At 38.7% G+C, this 21,767-nt stretch overlaps 1 long non-coding RNA gene across 1 annotated transcript; it reads right to left on the bottom strand.

Annotated features, from left to right (window-relative positions):
• Positions 1 to 17,381: 17,381 nt before the first annotated feature.
• Positions 17,382 to 21,075, bottom strand: LOC121372881. Its single transcript, XR_005958014.1, has 3 exons — positions 20,929 to 21,075; positions 19,259 to 19,375; positions 17,382 to 18,129 (listed from the first exon to the last, which is right to left on the bottom strand). It is a non-coding gene; the product is annotated as an uncharacterized LOC121372881 (long non-coding RNA).
• Positions 21,076 to 21,767: the final 692 nt, after the last annotated feature.

Raw genomic sequence — 21,767 nt, 5'->3', positions numbered from 1 at the left:
TGCAGGGTACGGCATTACGTGGGCCCACAAGATGAGTGGGTGATTTTGATCCTGCTGACAATCATTATGTTACCAATTTATTGGAATCTTATTGGAACAAGAACAATCCTGTGATCAGAAAAGACATTATTTCATCTGATCAAATTATTACTTTATTTCCAAAGAACTCTGCTACGCAGAATTTGTAGATTTTGCGAGACCTCGCCATTATTGTGTTATATTTTGCAGGGTTTTTGCGTTTTGATGAAGATAGTAACTTAAAATACAAATATTGTTTTTATGATCATTATATGCGTGTATTTTTGTCTAAGAGCACAACTGATCAATACAGGCAAGGTAATGAGCTTCTTATCAGTGGGGGCGATACGAAAGCAGGTCCATTGTTAATGTCAGGCACATCAATACAGGCAAGGTAACGAGGTTCTTATTAGTGGGGGCGATACGAAAGCAGGTCCATTCTTAATGTTAGGCACATCAATACAGACAAGGTAATGAGGTTCTTATCAGTGGGGGCGATACGAAAGCAGGTCCATTGTTAATGTTAGGCACATCAATACAGGCAAGGTAACGAGGTTCTTATTAGTGGGGGCGATACGAAAGCAGGTCCATTGTTAATGTCAGGCACATCAATACAGGCAAGGTAATGAGGTTCTTATTAGTGGTGGCGATACGAAAGCAGGTCCATTGTTAATGTCAGGCACATCAATACAGGCAAGGTAACGAGGTCCTTATCAGTGGTGGCGATACGAAAGCAGGTCCATTGTTAATGTCAGGCACATCAATACAGGCAAGGTAACGAGGTTCTTATCAGTGGTGGCGATACGAAAGCAGGTCCATTGTTAATGTCAGGCACATCAATACAGGCAAGGTAACGAGGTTCTTATCAGTGGGGGCGATACGAAAGCAGGTCCATTGTTAATGTTAGGCACATCAATACAGGCAAGGTAACGAGGTTCTTATCAGTGGGGGCGATACGAAAGCAGGTCCATTGTTAATGTTAGGCACATCAATACAGGCAAGGTAACGAGGTTCTTATCAGTGGGGGCGATACGAAAGCAGGTCCATTGTTAATGTCGGGCACATCAATACAGGCAAGGTAACGAGGTTCTTATCAGTGGTGGCGATACGAAAGCAGGTCCATTGTTAATGTCAGGCACATCAATGCAGGCAAGGTAACGAGGTTCTTATCAGTGGTGGCGATACGAAAGCAGGTCGATTGTTAATGTCAGGCACATCAATGCAGGCAAGGTAACGAGGTTCTTATCAGTGGGGGCGATACGAAAGCAGGTCGATTGTTAATGTTAGGCACATCAATGCAGGCAAGGTAACGAGGTTCTTATCAGTGGGGGCGATACGAAAGCAGGTCCATTGTTAATGTTAGGCACATCAATACAGGCAAGGTAACGAGGTTCATATCAGTGGGGGCGATACGAAAGCAGGTCCATTGTTAATGTTAGGCACATCAATACAGGCAAGGTAACGAGGTTCTTATCAGTGGGGGCGATACGAAAGCAGGTCCATTGTTAATGCTAGGCACATCAATACAGGCAAGGTAACGAGGTTCTTATCAGTGGTGGCGATACGAAAGCAGGTCCATTGTTAATGCTAGGCACATCAATACAGGCAAGGTAACGAGGTTCTTATCAGTGGTGGCGATACGAAAGCAGGTCCATTGTTAATGTTAGGCACATCAATACAGGCAAGGTAACGAGGTTCTTATCAGTGGGGGCGATACGAAAGCAGGTCCATTGTTAATGTCAGGCACATCAATACAGGCAAGGTAACGAGGTTCTTATCAGTGGGGGCGATACGAAAGCAGGTCCATTGTTAATGTCAGGCACATCAATACAGGCAAGGTAACGAGGTTCTTACCAGTGGGGGCGATACGAAAGCAGGTCCATTGTTAATGCCAGGCACATCAATACAGGCAAGGTAACGAGGTTCTTATCAGTGGTGGCGATACGAAAGCATGTCCATTGTTAATGTCAGGCACATCAATACAGGCAAGGTAACGAGGTTCTTATCAGTGGGGGCGATACGAAAGCAGGTCCATTGTTAATGTAAGGCACATCAATACAGGCAAGGTAACGAGGTTCTTATCAGTGGGGGCGATACGAAAGCAGGTCCATTGTTAATGTCAGGCACATCAATACAGGCAAGGTAACGAGGTTCATATCAGTGGGGGCGATACGAAAGCAGGTCCATTGTTAATGTCAGGCACATCAATACAGGCAAGGTAACGAGGTTCTTATCAGTGGGGGCGATACGAAAGCAGGTCCATTGTTAATGTTAGGCACATCAATACAGGCAAGGTAACGAGGTTCATATCAGTGGTGGCGATACGAAAGCAGGTCCATTGTTAATGTTAGGCACATCAATACAGGCAAGGTAACGAGGTTCTTATCAGTGGTGGCGATACGAAAGCAGGTCCATTGTTAATGTCAGGCACATCAATACAGGCAAGGTAACGAGGTTCATATCAGTGGGGGCGATACGAAAGCAGGTCCATTCTTAATGCCAGGCACATCAATACAGGCAAGGTAACGAGGTTCTTATCAGTGGTGGCGATACGAAAGCATGTCCATTGTTAATGTCAGGCACATCAATACAGGCAAGGTAACGAGGTTCTTATCAGTGGTGGCGATACGAAAGCAGGTCCATTGTTAATGTCAGGCACATCAATACAGGCAAGGTAACGAGGTTCTTATCAGTGGTGGCGATACGAAAGCAGGTCCATTGTTAATGCCAGGCACATCAATACAGGCAAGGTAACGAGGTTCTTATCAGTGGTGGCGATACGAAAGCAGGTCCATTGTTAATGTCAGGCACATCAATACAGGCAAGGTAACGAGGTTCATATCAGTGGGGGCGATACGAAAGCAGGTCCATTGTTAATGCCAGGCACATCAATACAGGCAAGGTAACGAGGTTCTTATCAGTGGTGGCGATACGAAAGCATGTCCATTGTTAATGTCAGGCACATCAATACAGGCAAGGTAACGAGGTTCTTATCAGTGGGGGCGATACGAAAGCAGGTCCATTGTTAATGTCAGGCACATCAATACAGGCAAGGTAACGAGGTTCATATCAGTGGGGGCGATACGAAAGCAGGTCCATTGTTAATGTTAGGCACATCAATACAGGCAAGGTAACGAGGTTCTTATCAGTGGGGGCGATACGAAAGCAGGTCCATTGTTAATGTTAGGCACATCAATACAGGCAAGGTAACGAGGTTCATATCAGTGGTGGCGATACGAAAGCAGGTCCATTGTTAATGTTAGGCACATCAATACAGGCAAGGTAACGAGGTTCTTACCAGTGGGGGCGATACGAAAGCAGGTCCATTGTTAATGTCAGGCACATCAATACAGGCAAGGTAACGAGGTTCTTACCTGTGGGTGCGATACGAAAGCAGGTCCATTGTTAATGCCAGGCACATCAATACAGGCAAGGTAACGAGGTTCTTATCAGTGGTGGCGATACGAAAGCATGTCCATTGTTAATGTCAGGCACATCAATACAGGCAAGGTAACGAGGTTCTTATCAGTGGTGGCGATACGAAAGCAGGTCCATTGTTAATGTCAGGCACATCAATACAGGCAAGGTAACGAAGTTCTTATCAGTGGGGGCGATACGAAAGCAGGTCCATTGTTAATGTCAGGCACTTCAATACAGGCAAGGTAACGAGGTTCTTATCAGTGGGGGCGATACGAAAGCAGGTCCATTGTTAATGTCAGGCACATCAATACAGGCAAGGTAACGAGGTTCTTATCAGTGGGGGCGATACGAAAGCAGGTCCATTGTTAATGTTAGGCACATCAATACAGGCAAGGTAACGAGGTTTCTTATCAGTGGGGGCGATACGAAAGCAGGTCCATTGTTAATGTTAGGCACATCAATACAGGCAAGGTAACGAGGTTCTTATCAGTGGTGGCGATACGAAAGCAGGTCCATTGTTAATGTTAGGCACATCAATACAGGCAAGGTAACGAGGTTCTTATCAGTGGGGGCGATACGAAAGCATGTCCATTGTTAATGCTAGGCAGATCAATACAGGCAAGGTAACGAGGTTCTTATCAGTGGGGGCGATACGAAAGCATGTCCATTGTTAATGCTAGGCAGATCAATACAGGCAAGGTAACGAGGTTCTTATCAGTGGGGGCGATACGAAAGCATGTCCATTGTTAATGTTAGGCACATCAATACAGACAAGGTAACGAGGTTCTTATCAGTGGGGGCGATACGAAAGCAGGTCCATTGTTAATGTTAGGCACATCAATACAGGCAAGGTAATGAGGTTCTTATCAGTGGGGGCGATACGAAAGCAGGTCCATTGTTAATGCTAGGCACATCAATACAGGCAAGGTAACGAGGTTCTTATCAGTGGGGGCGATACGAAAGCTGGTCCATTGTTAATGTTAGGCACATCAATACAGGCAAGGTAACGAGGTTCTTATCAGTGGGGGCGATACGAAAGCAGGTCCATTGTTAATGTTAGGCACATCAATACAGGCACGGTAACGAGGTACTTATCAGTGGGGGCGATACGAAAGCATGTCCATTGTTAATGTCAGGCACATCAATACAGGCAAGGTAATGAGGTTCTTATCAGTGGGGGCGATACGAAAGCATGTCCATTGTTAATGCTAGGCAGATATATAACAGTTGCTCAAATTCAGTTAGATTCATATGATTTGTGTGTTTTTTAATCCGGCATTTTCTTCAAGGGGTACATGTTCTCCGATTCACAAAAGTCATTGAGTTATACTGGTGCTAGGGAGACCACAGTAGTCCAGCTTCAGGAAATTCTTGGGAATGCTAACGTGGGATTACATTTTTTGAGGGCAGGTGGTGCGTCAATGGCGGCTAGGACTGCGGTTAATATTAGGTTTTGAAAAAGAAGTCAAAAGATGATTATGTGCAAGATACTTTAGAAAATCGTTTTTATTAAAGAACAATTACATCTTTAAGCCTTCCCCCCCCCTCCCCCGTTATTTCTGATTCTATCATGTCCAGTAAGCTAATTCCATTAAATGTGGGGGTTTGGGGTTTTTTTTCCGTTAATGTATGAAAAAGTAGACATTGGACTTTCATGGGCGGATCTACCCATTTCTATGGAGCTATGGCGCTTTAATTTACAGGAGATGAGAAAATTTGCTTTTCAGACTTTGTTTCACAAGGCATTGAGACATTTAGCTGACATTTTGTGTTTCGCTTTATCATGTACTGTTCCAGATCAATTTACCCATTTGAAACCGACTTGGTTCGTTAAGTTCATTAACTACGATTAGATTAACACAGAAGACAAACAAAACAAATACACAGTTACTACATATTTATCTCACAGTGTTCTCGTTGAAAATACCCCACATTAACAATTACAGCCAACCCCCAACACGAATATAGACATTCACTCATTTTTAAAAATATATTTCGAGGTAATCCACCCCACCCCCACACGAAAAAGGGGCACCCCTTTATTTCTGTACACATGTAAATCATAAATCCCACAGGAAGTACAATTTAAAATGAATGATAAAAGAAAGAAAGAAATGCTTTATTTAACGACGCACTCAACACATTTTATTTACGGTTATATGGCGTCAGACATATGGTTAAGGACCACACAGATTTTGAGAGGAAACTTCATGGGCTACTCTTTCCGATTAGCAGCAAGGGATCTTTTATTAGCACTTCCCACTGGCAGGATAGCATAAACCATGGCCTTTGTGGAACCAGTTATGGATCACTGGTCGGTGCAAGTGGTTTACACCTACCCATTGAGCCTTGCGGAGCACTTACTCAGGGTTTGAAGTCGGTATCTGGATTTAAAATTCCATACCTCGACTGGGATCCGAACCCAGTACCCACCAGCCTGTAGACTGATGGTCTTTCCACGACGCCACCGAGGCCGGTAAAATGAATGATAATGAACATGAGTGGAAAACGATAATGAAAGCGAACTGAACAATAAGAACCAAACAGCACGTACCACCCTCATTGAGCTTCACACATATACTCTTTTTCACACACGCACCCGCGCACGCACATACGCACTCTCTCAAACACATAATAAAAACCCCACAGTGTACGCACAATCCAAATAAAATAATATCCATCCCCATCTATAACAATATATCAAATGTGAAGAAATCCTACAACTAGACCACAATGGCCTGAAACACAAAGATAAATCATATTTTAAAACACAACAAATGACCAATCACATGAATAGAATACACTAATACCAAATTGGAATGAAGAATATCAAATTGGATACCTGTATTTAAGTATCACTACTAAAAGTTCAAAAATGAAATACTAATCTATTCTGTGTGTCTACACTCAGCGATGAAAGTTCCGGAGTTTAGATCCAACTTTAGATCTTACATGGCTGCGCCCATTGTGGCCGCAATATTTGCTTATTCGCCATTTGCCAGCTTTGTCTCGCGAAGTAACATCTGCGCGAGACCAATGCGCAGATCGTATACATTGGTCGCGTCATGTTGGACAAAATGGTGGTATTGTTTGCGAATGCATTGAAAATCTGTCCATTGTTCGGGATTTTGTGATTTCAATGGGATGTCGTACAAAGTTCTTGATCGGTCAGCGGACCTGAAGGCGGTTGAGCGCGGAGTCAAGAACGCTTTTCGATGGAATTGGCTTGAAGAAAAGGACAAACTCGGTGATTTTCTTAGCGAATGGGTTCGCAAAATCGATCAACCTGGTGTTGCCGTTTGTGCTTGGTGCAATGACAGCGCGTCCTCGGCCAAAGACATATCCATAATTTGGTAAAATTATTTCAGCCCTTTTTGGGAAAAGTCACTTTCATCCCTGACACTACAAAACAAACTACTTCGCAACCAAACTTAACAACAACAATAAAATCAGACATACGAAAATAATCTACCCTAATTATAAAAACCTAAGAAATTATCACTAGTTACAACATTTTTTATCAAATAAAACAGCATTCCTAACAGACCAAATGACTTAGGTAACAAAATTAAACCAACATCCCTATTAACACTCGAACCACTAAGAGGAAGTAACTCAAACCAAACTACTTCAATCCTCCCTTCAGTTAAGTTAAACAACTGATGTTAAACAACTAAACCAAATCTTAAGAAGAGGACGAACAAAAATGCAATCATAAAATAAATGTTCTTTCAACTACTTAATTATACAATGGACAATATTGAAAAAGTAAAATACGTCTAACATAACTAATAACTCAAAGGGAAATAATTATAAATTAACCGATAACAAACAAGACTTGGTTACAGTATCAAAACTTTGATTATGCAAATCAGTCCAAACTAAAGTAAAATCAATATGAGGAAAAGCTATATCGTAGGATGAAAACTGAACGACATTTTAAGTTAAAATACTATATAAAAAAGACTTAGTATTTAAAAGGGAACCAGTTATCACTAGGCCGTCACTAACTCTTCAGGCAGATAAACAATTCAGATAAAACGACGGAACAAACTCACTATGAGGACTTAAATTATCTCTTAAAAGACTCATTATAATTTCTTAATGATAATTATATCCAATACTAACCAAAGAAAACCCACTTAGCCTCTGACCCAATAATCAAACTACTCAAGTGGGACAGCAATACTGATTTAACCTTAAAGGCATATTGTCACAGACCACTGACCTATTTAATGGTCTAACAAATTATTACCCGAACAAAAAGTAATTGATTTGTCGTTAAATGTACTTTATTCAACAATCTTCATAACCACCATACTCCATTTATTAATGATATTTTGTAAACATAATTGAATTATGGCAATGGTCCGTAATTCAAAAACTAAAATTGACGAGAGGGATGACATGGATTTCACTCCATCATGGTTCAGTTACGGTGATGCAATAGCTAGATTTGGTTTCCAACAATTAATGTAATTTTTATTTATTATCCATTTTTAGACAAATAAGGTCATTAAATCCGTGACAGTATGCCTTTAACTAGACCAACCTCATTACTATATTTCCTCTGATAAACAACTACTCGCTTAATACGCTCATTCTTAGAACACCATAAAAATTAAAAATAATGGCTCTGTTGCAGGATGAACACTAGCAACATACTAGTTTACTACAAGCCATTATATTACACAAAAAAACACAAAAAACAACAACAACAACAACAACAAAAAACACACCTGAAATACTTCTGCTGTTAGCCACAGTTAACATCTTACGAAATGTTTAAAGTACAAGAACCCAGATGTCATCATCAAAATTAGACCAAGACAAAATAGCCACAATCTTACCATGATCAATCCACGACCAACTTTTCCCCATTTACCCAAAACAATTCCAAAGGTTTAGTTCAATAATTTTGCACTGGAAGCTAAATGAAAACGATCACAAATAGAAAAGAAAAAAACTTCTTGAAGGCATACTGTCACAGATTTAAGGACCTCATTTGTCTAAAAAAATTGATAATAAATAAAAATTACATTAATTGTTGGGAACCAAATCTAGCTATCGCATCACCTTAACTGAACCACGATGGAGTGAAATCCATGTCATCCCTCTCGGCAATTTTAGTTTTTGAATTATGGACCATTGCCATAATTCAATTATTTTTACAAAATCTCATTAATAAATGGAGTATGGTGGTTATGCAGATGGCTGAATAAAGTACATTTAGGGACAAATCTAATTATTTTTGTTCAGGTAATACTTTTTTAGACCATTAAATAGGTCAGTGGTCTGTGACAATATGCCTTTAATGGATGACTCGTCTGCACTTACTACCGTATAGTCATCAGCATACACAGATACCGTTTTAATTCCAGTGGTTCCTGGGAGGTTCAACCAATAATGTTTAAATCGGAACGTAATTTCATCAAAAATGGTTCTATGACCAAAAACATAAAAAAGGGTAGATGACCCACAGCCTTGCCGCACCGAACGAGTTACCGGGAAAAGGGCAGAATGAATGAATGTTTAACGACACCCCAGCACGAAAAATACATCGGCTATTGAGTGTCAAACTATGGTAAATGCAACAACAATGTGATGATCAACATCAATATAAAAATTCAACAGTTAAATTAAAACACAGTGTAAAGAACTGTGCAAAAATACAAATATCACAGATTAAAATTTAGAGGAAATACCCAATATCGCGTACAAATTGTAATACAAATTCTGGATGGAATCGAAATGATTCCATCACATTTGTTTCTCTAAATATATCTTTCCCGAGTCTCTTTGAGATGAGGACACTCCACCAAAATGTGGCGTACCGTCAGAGTACACTGACTGCGCTCACACTGAGGTGGAGGATCCTTCTTCAAAATAAATGAATGGGTCAAGTATGTATGACCGATGCGAGCACGACAAGACTATTTCATCCTTTCTGTACCGTCTATAGGAGGACTGCCACTCTCCCAAGACTGCCTTGATAGCATGAAGCTTGTTCGCAATCGCACCGTCCCAATCATGTTGCCAAGTCGAAAAGATAAATGTGTTGATATGTTTAAAATCAGTATAAGGCACACCAACCCTGGCATGAGGCAAAACCAAAGCAGACTTGGCAGCTGAATCTGCCTTTTCATTACCCCTGATGCCAACATGGCTGGGCACCCAAGAAAATACATCTTTATTGGCAGTAGATAAAAACACACTTTCGTATCACCATCCCAATTAAGGGATGGTCCAGCTTCATATTGCATAAAGCTTGGAGACACGAAAGTGAGTCGGTAAAAATAATAAATTTGGATGCAATCGAATCCTTGATTTCTTCTAAGGCTTTAATGACTGCTCAAACTTCAGCACTAAATATTGATGCCGAGTCAGGCAGTCTCATGGAAAGGATTGAAGAGTCAAATAAAAACAGTGTAATGAACTGTGCAAAAAATACAAATATCACAGATAAATAAAAAAATTTTTTAGAGTAAAAATCAGTATCACGTAAAAATTGTAAAACAAATTCTGGATGGAATCGAAATGATTCCATCATATTACGTTGGCCAAATATATCTTTTCGAGTTCCTTTAAGATGCTTACACTCCATCAAAATGTGGCGCACCGTCAGAGTACACTGACCGTGCTCACAGGGAAAATGGCAGAAATAAACTGATTAACAATAATCAAACTAAAAATATTATAAAGAATAGAAACCCATTTACAATAATGTGGACCAAGACCACAACAGCGTAAGGCTTTAAACAAAAACTGATGTGAAACCAGATCAAAAGCTTTTTCCTGATCTAACCACAAACAACACACACGGTAAATCGTTTTGCTCTACATAATCTGATATATTCCTCAACAAATGTGTCTTAACAAATGTGTCTTAACAGATGTGAATTATGTAAAATCGAACGATCCAGAACATAGCATGTTTGATCTAAATGAAATAGATCCTCCATGCCCTCTCTCAATAGCAAAGTTATTATTATTATTATTATTTTTTTTTTTTTTTTTTTTTTTTTTTTTTGAAAAAATCTTATAATCTACATTTAAAGGAGAGATCGGCCGATAATGTTTGACGAATTCAGACGTAGACTCATCTTTACAAATTAACGTAATAAGATTAATTCCGCAAAGAATGAGGGAGAATACTTCCTGAAAAGCATCTCCTAAAAAGGTCAAAATTATAAAGATAAAATTATTTTGAGAAACCATCTGAACCAGGAGATGTATCCGATTTCATTTTCTTTCAAGCTAAAAACATTTCTCCCTTAGTAAATGGGTGATCTAGAAACTCCCTGAACGTAACATCTACCTGATTAACCCCACCCAAACATTAATCCACAACTTCATCAATAAGCTCCGCACCAACAAGATTTGAATAAAAATCCCGAAAAAAAACATCTAACATCACCCTACAATTAGTAACTTTAATATTATTACTATCCAAAATTCAATTAATAACTTTTTTCTTACCCATAGTACGTTCTAACTTCAAAACTATTCGGTTTGCTTCACAGCATTATCCAATACTCGGCTGTAAATAGGTCGTTACCAGAGGCGGCTACTTTTCAATATCCACCACCCTAGCCTCACCCTCAACCGCAGACTCTATCCATTCACACACACACACACACACACACACACACACACACACCCCTCCCCCCCCCAAAAAAAAACCCTCCTGTCCGTATCCTCCCCTGAAATCGAACATCTACCCTTATCAGCAGATTCATCTAACTTTTACCAGTCTACCTGTAACTCACCCCCAAAATCTGCTTCATTATCTACCATCCACCCCCTTTACAAGACACTCCACTTTCCTCCCTCCACGCGTTACAATGTTCAACCTCCCCTAAGCGTTCAATGTCCCACCAGTCTCCGAATCGGATTCTTCCTTCGCAAACACCACACCCCTCTGCTCTCCTTTCTGCTGGTCTCATGTGTCGTTCTTCATCCCCACCACCTTCCTCCATGTCCTCTCCTCTCAAATCCTCCGCCTCCGTTGCCCCGCCATGCACTAGACCACCATACGACTCTCTGGCTGCGTTTAACCGGACACTGCTGTCGTCGATGATGACAATTCAAACATATCGGGACTCGCCCATCAATCAACCTTCAGGAATTGTATACCGTTGAATGCACACCAGGGATGTTAGGCACGTCCAATACTTCTCTCTTAAAGGCATATTGTCACGAATTTAAGGACCTTATTTCTCTAAAAATGGATAATAAATAAAAATTATATTAATCGTTGGAAACCAAATCTAGCTATCGCATCACTTTAACTGAACCACGATGGAGTGAAATCCATATCATCCCTTCTCGGCAATTTTAGTTTTTGAATTATGGACCATTGCCATAATTCAATTATTTTTTTACAAAATGTCATTAATAAATGGAGTATGGTAGTTATGAAGATGGTTGAATAAAGTACATTTAGGGACAAAGCAAATTATTTTTGTTCAGGTAATACTTTGTTAGACCATTAAATAGGTCAGCGGTTTGTGACAATGTGCCTTTAATTCTCTCACCCCTGTAGAAATATGTTCCAACTCACTCTGTACAAGAAACAATCGTTCCCAAATGCTCCTCAGAAAAATTCCGGATTTTTTTTAATAAAAACTTAAAATAATACAATTCTCTTCTTAACCGTTTAAGGAGTTTTAGACTATTAAGTACTCAGTTGCTCCCCCCCCCCCCCCCCCCCCCCCCCCGCCAACACACAAATCTTGGCTACGGTCCTGCAGTAGAGGTCGAAACTAGTGCAGGGTACCGTACCTGAAACCCCCAAACCCCCAAACAATGGAACTGAGATTTTCAGCAGAAATGAGAGCAGCTAATAAAAACATTAACAAAAAAACAACAACAAAATAATAAAATAAAATAAAAATAAAAATAAAAACATTAATTAAATCTCTTAAAGTGTTTGTGACCCCCCATTTTCTTGCACATAGATTAGATGTGAGGTGCCACACATTTTCATTGGTGTACTGCATGGTTCGATAATGTCCATTATGGGGTTTCGATCCCATATACCAAGCACTACTGACGAGAGCTTTATCGACTGCGGTATATGTGTGTGTGTGTGTGTGTGTGTGTGTGTGTGTGTGTGTGTGTGTGTGTGTGTGTGTTTACACTATCATAAAATATCACTGAATTTTATAGGCACTGGCGTATCTATAATTTATATTCAGAAGTACGGGTGAAGTGGGGGTGTGGGGGGTGGGGTGTGGGGGGTGGGGGGTGGAGCAAACACATCACAATAATACTGCCTATCAAGTTTAGGGGCAACATGAAAATAACATGGTGGGCAGAAGAGGTGTGATTGGTGGGCATGTCGCCTCCCTAGCCCCCACCCCCCTCCCGCGGGTACGCCAGTGTTCATGTGGAGTGAATAACAACAGAAATGGTTTACCGCCATCGATAATATACACGTACTCATAATAATGCTTGACGCACACTTATCGACCAACGCCGACTCGACTGTCGTGACGTCAGTAGTCTGAAAATGTGCACATGTACACACCAGCCGACGTAACTGTGTAATCAGGGGGACATTGTCTAATCGGGGCAAAAGGGGAGATTAGACGCGACTGAGTTATCAAGGGGAAACTGTCTAATCGGGGCAAAAGTGGAGATTAGACGCGACTGATTTATCAGGGCAAAACTGTCTAATCGGGGCAAAAGTGGAGATTAGACAAGACTGATTTATCAGGGCAAAACTGTCTAATCGGGGCAAAAGTGGAGATTAGACGCGACTGAGTTACCAGGGCAAAATTGTCTAATCGGGGCAAAAGTGGAGATTAGACGCGACTGTCGCCCTGAACACACATACCGATTAACACATACGCGACTGTCGAGCCGGTGTTAATCGGTGGGTGTGTGCCAAGCATAACTAGCCAACGCCAAGTGATACGTTTTCGTGCACACACTATTCCGTATGATTTACAATTGATGAGCTACTTGACGGGAATTTTCCCTTGACAAATGTAGTTAGTTATATTTAATGAGCTACATATTTACCCACGGAAGTGAAACGAAGTGATTTACTCTGGACATGACAGATATATTGACAAACTTTGAACTGATGAATGTAGTGTATTAATTATCTTTGACAGAATAAGTATTACGATTTATAGGGACATTCCTGAGTTTGCTGCATTTTATGATGTTTCCAACTAATAAAATATTTCTACGATTAAACTTACATATTAATTTTTTTTTTTTTTTTTAGAATATCAGTGTCTGTATATGCAATGTGTTTCTGGTCGTCTTAATATTTGTAACAAGCCCAAACTGGATTTTGTCTTCAAATAATTTCGTACGAACGACATTTTGTTTAGGGAAATAACATGAAATTTAACCTAGTACAAATATTAGAATGACCAGAGACACGTATCATATACAGCCACTTTGTAATGCAAAGTTATCGTTTATTTTTAGAAAGATGTCTTTAGCCAGACTTGGGCAGTACAGGTGTAAGTCAGTGTTAATTCATAAAGAGAACTGGGATACTAAGTCTTCTATCTTTAATATGTTGCAACTAGTTTGTAAATATGATTTGTGTGGTGTGATAGATGACTATGTATGTAATTCTATGTTTATGACTAAAAGCATATGGGCTCCAATTGTAATGCAAAATATACGTTCCCATGAAACTACGTTAGTAGAAAGACAACTCAAATCTAGACCGTCTCTCTCACGCTATTGTACAATTAGATCTGGTTCTGAACATAGACTAGGGAAACTTGCTTTAGAAAAACCACACAACTTTCGTGATATCGCTAGACTCATTCATGTTGGTTCAACTCCATTGGAATGAAAAGAATGTTTATGTGGCACAGTAGCTCATGATATAGTTAAACACGTGTTTAAGTCTTGTCAAAATAAACTTAAAGAAAGAGATGTTCTCTTTAACAAGGTGTGTGACTTGCTTAATGTTGATTTATTTGTGAAGTTATCGGAAGACGAACATTTGTTTTTGTTACTTTTTACTTGGCGGTTTGCCTGTAGATTGTCAATTGTCGCTAGATTACGATATGTAGGAAAGTGTAATGCTACTGGTTAGCTATACACTACGAAAGTGGAACATTCTTCTTTAACACTAATAGTAAAGTTATACGAAGTTATTTAGTATTGATTAGTAACTGTTTTTGTATTTTTACATTTATTTATTTTGATGCTGTATTATTTCCTGTCTATTTGTTATTGTATTTGTAAACTATTTAATAATCTTCATTTTATGGAGGAAATAAAGAATATCTATCTATACAGCCACTAATATTTTATGCAGAAATATATATTTGATATGTAATTACATTCACCAAAAGTCTGTTAGTCGATAGCATCTTTAAACTTGCAGCAAACTCAGGAATGTTCTTTTTTGTTTTCATTTGCGAACATTATATTTTGTACCTTTCACCCTCCGAGACAGAACATTTCCTACTTTGTCTACACTGTCTACTTTCAGGCCATACACTTTGCAAATGAATTGCTCAAAGCATTCCCGTCTGTTCACAGTAACCACCAATTCTTAGAATTCTTCGAAAAATCATAACATCATATAGTTTCACTGCATCTCAGAGTATAAAAAGCAAGCAAGCACAACATTTCAATGCTAAGAGGTATGTTTCCAGAAATTGTCCAATTGTTTAATAAATATTTGACATGTGACAAAGCAAAAAGAAAAGCCAAAAAGAAGCAAATACCAATAGGACAATACTATTCAGTCAGATAGTTTTTATCAGTGAATTGCAAGAACTTCTATTCTGACATCGGATTCCTCGTGTTTGGTCTTTGGTTGTTCAACATTCAACTCAGTGTCACTACTCTGCACTGCATCGTTTTCAGTGAAAACCCATCAAGCCCCTACCCACTTTGTATTGAAGGCAGAGTCTAAAAAACGTTTCAAAGAGGAAATTAGCTAATTTAACACTGATTTCTGTTCGACCAATTACGAGACATTGGTGTTTTTGCTACAGGTTTGTACATCTCTATCTATATTTCCTTATTTTACATTGGTTGGTTAACAGAGACTTGCAGTGATCCAGTACAACATGCCAGCATATTTCTCAAACATTTTGTTCCCTTCTCTTTTCAGAATTTGATCCAATTCCTATCCATCAACAATCAAAATTGATTTGCAAACTAATTTCATAGTTACCTTTGGATCGTGCTTTTATTTTAGCAATAAACATTGATATGGGTATCTTTTTTGTATTCATTTCAACTTATTTTCCTGCTTATATACAAATAAGGTTCAAGCACAGTGTCTTGGACACACACCTCAGCTATATGGGCTGTCTCTCCAGGACAATGTATTAGTTGCTATTTGGTTAGTGAGTGAGAAGAGAGTGCCTTGGTCTTACACCAACCCATTCAGTACTTAAAACATGCTATGGGAGGGAGCCACTACTGGGCAGAGGTCGGTTATGGGTACCAATGCATTCTTTATGATCTGTACAATATTCACGTTTTGGCCAACGTTGTATGCTGTAAGTACACTGTAGACTGTGCTGTATGTTTCATTAAGCTCAAGTGGTGCACCTGATCCTTGTTAATTGAATTTAGTGTTTTAGGTATTTTAACTATAAAATTATCATGTAAACTGTCGTAAAGAAGTCCGTGTGGTAACTTATAAGCATCCACATGTTAAGCCCCGGTCACTCTGTCATGGATTAGGACGCCGGGTTAGCCACAGATACGATCCGGCATCATTCGTGACAATTCGTTGTGGTCCGTACCAAACTGTACCGATCGTTAGCGATCCGTAGCGACCCGTAGTGCTCCCCGTGGTCAATTATCTCCTATCCTTAATAATCCTTGATTTATCTGTCGAAAACCGTAGTTAAACCGTGGTGCATCCGTAGGGGACCGCGGTTAGACCACTATCCGGGGTCATCCGTGAGGTTTTCATCTGTCGTGGATCCGGCCAGACGATCCTTGACAGTGTGACCGGGGCTTAAGACAGTACACCACCAACTCCAGTTCATGTGGTTGTATCGTTTAACACACAGAAACATGTCCCAGTATGAGTACAGATACTGTAAACACATTAGAATCACAGTAACCATTCCTTAAATATGAAAATATAAATTATGATAAGTAACCTAAGAAAGAACATATATCATTGTCATTTCAGTGTTTATTTTAATCAGTCTTTTTTCTTTTCTTTTTGTATTTCTATTTTATGAAACTGATTAATTGCCAAAACATTAAACGTTGGAGCGTTTGAGATCTTAGCATTTTAGCTGGCAATTCATCTGGTCTATTGGTTTCCTTGTAATACCTGATCAGCAGATACGTGACCAAATATACTATGAATTTGTTTTTGTTGGCTTAAATTTCCGCGGTTTTCATAAAATACACATTTCTTTGGGTATTTATATTCGTGGATCAAACAGGTAGAAGTTCGTCTTTCTAGTTGGCGGTACTAGTCCACGAATTGCACTACAATTTGACCACCACGAATAAAATGATTCCACAGTATTAGTCTCTATACCTGAACCTTCCGTGGGAATGACAGGTAACTTTAAAAATACAGGTAGATAGTTCCTAATAAAAACAAAATACTATAAAATTCCTTTGGTTTACTGGTTTCCTTCCAATACCTGATCAGCAGATACGTGGCCAAATATACTATGAAATTATTTATTTTCGTTGGCTTAAAGTTTTGTGGTTTTCATAAAATAAACATTTCTTTGGGTATTTCTATTCGTGGATCAAACATGTATAAGTTCGTATTTCTAGTTGACTGCACTAGTCCACGAATTGCACCACAATCTTACCACCACGAATAAAAGTATTCCGCAGTATTAGTATCTATACCTGAACCTTTCGTGGGAATAACAGGTTACTTTAAAAATACAGGTAGATAGTTCGTAATAAAAACAAAATACTATAAAATTCTGATAGTCTTTCAAAATCTTTATTGGATGATTACAAGTAGACTGACCTCTGCAGTATTTAAATGGCACATTTGTTTGAAGTTACTTGCTTTCTGTAGTACTAACTGACCAAAACTGTGTAAGTGATATAGTGACACTGGTGTAACGCCAACTCGAGGCGGTACTCTGCCATACGTCTGCTGTCTAAAACGTTTAGTGGTCAACCTATGCTGATGTTTTACACTGTACCTATCAGTTGAGAACACTCACTAAAGTTAATAGTCGCATGACCCTCTCGGTAGTGTGTTTTTCACAGAATATATTACGACATAGAAATTGTATTGAACTGCATAGAGTAATAAATGTTGGTGTGTAACCTTAATGTAAATCCGAAGTAAAACAACTTGAGGACTAATTTGTTTGTTTCAAACATAACGCGAAGCCTCTTTGGCTACCATAGTTCATCACAAAAATCGTCATCCCACGTGTATTTTTAACAGGATATCGCTCGCTTCGGGTAATTAATAGTGGTGTGTAGCCTTCTGTTTTTATTGTACGCATTTCCGTCTGAGCAATATTCCTTTCTTTTTGAAGGCCGTCTTAGCTGCAGCTACACCATCCAATATGAGGTAGAAACAGGTGAGCGCTGATGCTGTTTGCTCCACCCAAATTCCAACGCAGAATTTTTCATTATAACAGTGCATTTTACACGCATCCCCGGTTCTACTCCGCGTGTATTTAATCTTGATATCTTCCATTGCCTGGGGCGCTTCGTAGATCAAGCTGTATGTCTTACAACCTAAAATATGTGGATAATACTATAGTCCGCTCCATCCTTCTATAGAAAACTAATGCTTTCTGTAAATAATTTGGTATTGGTTTGACATAAGAAGAAAAGTAAAAGTGTTTTGGAAATAAATAAAAAAATGAAAACAAAACAAAACAAACAAAAACACACACACATTTTTGTGTGCAATTAAAAAAATAAATATTCGGTTCATAAATAAATAAAACTGTAATACATATTATAGTAACATAAATGACACTTACAGCGTGATGGCCGCCATTTTTTTTCATAGACTGGTATAGTCTTGCTATATGAGATAACTCTTCATTATTTTCTTGTTACTTCCTCTATAGTGAAATTAATCCAGTAGAGTTATCTTGTATCAAGACTACCAGTACATAAAAACAAAATGGCAATCATAACGCTGTTAGCGTCGTTTTCTTACTATGGTATGTATTACAGTCTTATTTATTTATGAACCCATTTGTTTTTCTTTTTCTGTTATTTCCAAAACGCTTTTGCATTTCTTCTTATGTCAAACCAAACAGAAATTATTTACAAAACGCATTTCTATAGCAGAAATTATTTACAAAACGCATTTCTATAGCAGAAATTATTTACAAAACGCATTTCTATAGCAGGATGGGACGGACTATAGTTAAATGAGTGGCCGGTAGAGCACATAGATTTAATAATCATTTGCTATTAGATGTTAAACATTTGGTCATTCTGACTTATAGTCTTAGAGAGGAAACCCGTTACTTTTTCATAAGTAGTAAGGGATCTTTTATATACACTATTTTAGAGTCAGGCTAGCACATACCACGGCCTTTGATATACAAATTGTGGTGGATTGGCTGGAAGGACAAAAATCCCAATGGGGCCACCGACGGGGGTAGATCCTAAACTGACCGCGCATCAAGCGAACGCTTTATCATTGGGCTATGCCTAGCACGAGTGTTCTCTAGCGTTATTCTATTATAGGTGGACCCATTGGGTTTCGTCTCGTTCTATCGTGTGCGCCACAGCTAGTATATCAAAGGTCGTGGTATGTGCTACCCTGTCTGTCAAACGCAAACTAGGTTCTCATATGCTGATCCTAGTATATAAAGCTAATAATAGGCACATTTAAACTTCTTACGAAAAACAAGTTCCGAATAGTCCTTATATCTGCTTGTAGCACAGTCACGTCGTGACTGGTCGCACGCCTTGGTGTCGCTTTGTGTAGTGACGTCAAGCTCCGGGTAACCTGTCGGATCTAAGTGCAATTATGGAATAATGATGAACATAGGGTAGAACATATATTCTCTCATCCTCAGGTATATGGAACAGAGCTATCCCATGAAAGAAAGCCATGTAAGAAATTTCTATCTTACATGGGATATCACGCGCTTACGTTTAACATGACGTCAGTGGTAATATATGACGTCATATTAATGTGAGGCTGTGACGTGAGGTCATTAGACACAGTTTTTATTTAACACATGAAACAAACACGGTAAATACGATAGTGCAGTTTATTTATGATAAAATGGTCAAATAAAAAGGTTAATTGTTCAGCCATCTTTGTCTGTTCGTAAAATAATGGTTTATTTACGGAATGAATGAGAGAAAAAGACTCCATCATATGTGGTCATGTGGGATAGAAAAAGTACACCCTCGGAGGTGAAAAGTTCGACCATGGGACTCGGCAAGCCTCGTCTCAGGTCGAAATTTTCACCACCTCGGGGATGCTTTTTCTATCCCACATGACCGCATATGATGGAGTCTTATACTCTTCAAAAAAGTAGGGGAACTATAATATGAATTTACAATTGCCAAAATTGTAAGCTATATTAGCTGTGGAGAATGGATATATGATAATAGTGAATTAATTGGGCAAACATTACAACCGGTAGTTCAGTATTACAGTGGGTTTTATGACCACCAAAGATCTTGAAGGACGATTGGAAGTGAAATTTGAAAGTTCAAGTTTTTTTTAATGAATAAATCGCAAATTCAAACAATAAAATGATTAAAAACAAACCAATAACAACTGTATGATCAACATAATGAAAATGATTGACAGAAATAATGTTCCACGGTGATTAATCGACCTTCCTGGAAATTGTCAAAATCGACAATAACACCCAACGCATGTGTACGGGGACACTGCGTGATGCACGTGCAAACTATGTAATGTGTTTTGGTGTATTGTTAAACAGACCTGAACGTTCTTTACTGGGATGTATGTGGTCAAAACGTATAACATTAATATTTTAGGTTCCCCTACTTTTTTAAGAGTATATATATATATATATATACATACATATATATACAGAGAGAGAGAGAGAGAGAGAGAGAGAGAGAGAGAGAGAGAGAGAGAGAGAGAGAGAGAGAGAGAGAGAGAGAGAGAGAGAGAGAGAGAGAGAGAGAGAGAGAGAGAGAGAGAGAGAGAGAGAGAGAGAGAGAGAGAGAGAGAGAGCAGAAACACATGAATATACAGACACTGATATTCTAAACAAGAAAATATATTTAATATGTAAGTTTAATCGTAGAAATATTGTATTAGTCAGAAACATCTTACAATGCAGCAAACTCAGGAATATCCCTTTAATTCAAGAACATGCCATGAAATCAACAGCTCAAAAGAAAGAATGTGTTGTTTGTTTCTTTGTTTGGTTTTTGTTTGTGGGTTGTTTCGTTGTTGCTGTTGTTTTGTTCTCTCTACTTTTTTTGGCGAGGGTGGAGGTGTTGTTTTGGTTTGTTATCCACATGAGGAACCTTTGCTGGTGTTTGTTTTTTATGTATTTATTTACTACAAATATTTACCTGGTGGAACACATCTTGGTTGTTTACTACGGGTCAGCAAGAACGTAAACCCCTCTGGACAGATTATCTCCCCTCCCTGCAAAACCAAACCAAAAACTATATATACAGTCCATGTCTAAAATCAGGCAGTTTGTAAACACATCGACCGATTTTGGACATTGACTGCAACGTATAATATGTATATCAATGAGTAAGGAAACAATTATATTGAACATAGAAGCAAAATAAAATTAAATTAAACACACAAGCAAAATAAAATTAAAGGGACATTCGTGAGATTGTAAGCTGTTTCCGACGAATAAAATATTTCTACGACTAAACTTACATATTAAATTATATTTTCTTATTTACAATATCAGTATCTGTATATTCAATGTGTTTCTGGTCGTCTTAATATTTCTAAGACGCCCAAGTTGGATGTTCTTAAAAAATTTCTTACGTACTGAAAATTTTTTTTTTTTAGGAAGTAAAATGAAATTTAACCTGGTACAAATATTAGAACGATCAGAAACACGTTTAATATACAGCCACAAATATTGTATGCAGAAAAAGATATATTTGATATTCAATTTCAATCGTTAAAAAGTCTCTGGTAGTCGATAGCACCTTAAAAATTGCAGCAAACTCGAGAATGTCCCTTTAAATCACATGTAATAGAAACAGACGAAAAACCGCAATAGTTCACAGAATTAAAGCGACAGAACCCAGTTTGTTTACACACTACAACGAATGTGTTCACTGTTAGGCTGGGTTTCCATAGAGGTTCACTTTTCACGTGTCATGATTAACGTTTCACAATTCACTTTGGTGAAGATTTCCACCACGTTCACTTTCGTTTT

This window comes from Gigantopelta aegis, chromosome 5, assembly GCF_016097555.1.
Source record: "Gigantopelta aegis isolate Gae_Host chromosome 5, Gae_host_genome, whole genome shotgun sequence".
Classification (NCBI taxonomy): Eukaryota; Metazoa; Mollusca; class Gastropoda; order Neomphalida; family Peltospiridae; genus Gigantopelta; species Gigantopelta aegis.
Note: the sequence above shows the minus strand (reverse complement) of the source record. Positions and strands in the feature narration are given on the sequence as shown.